The sequence below is a fragment of the Cricetulus griseus genome, chromosome 5 (assembly GCF_003668045.3).
Source record: "Cricetulus griseus strain 17A/GY chromosome 5, alternate assembly CriGri-PICRH-1.0, whole genome shotgun sequence".
NCBI lineage: Eukaryota > Metazoa > Chordata > Mammalia > Rodentia > Cricetidae > Cricetulus > Cricetulus griseus.
Window position 1 is genome coordinate 185,684,094 of NC_048598.1, and position 236 is coordinate 185,684,329.

A 236-nucleotide genomic window follows, 5' to 3' on the forward strand; every position below is an offset into this window, starting at 1 on the left:
TACACACACACACACAAGATTGCATGTGCACATACACAACACTACACACACACACACACTCGAGCACACACACACACACACACACACACACTCGAGCACACACGCACACACACTCGAGCACACACGCACACACACTCGAGCACACACGCACACACACTCGAGCACACACACACTCGAGCACACACACACACACAAGATTTACAAATAAATAATGTCATACAGCTTCCAAGAGAGTG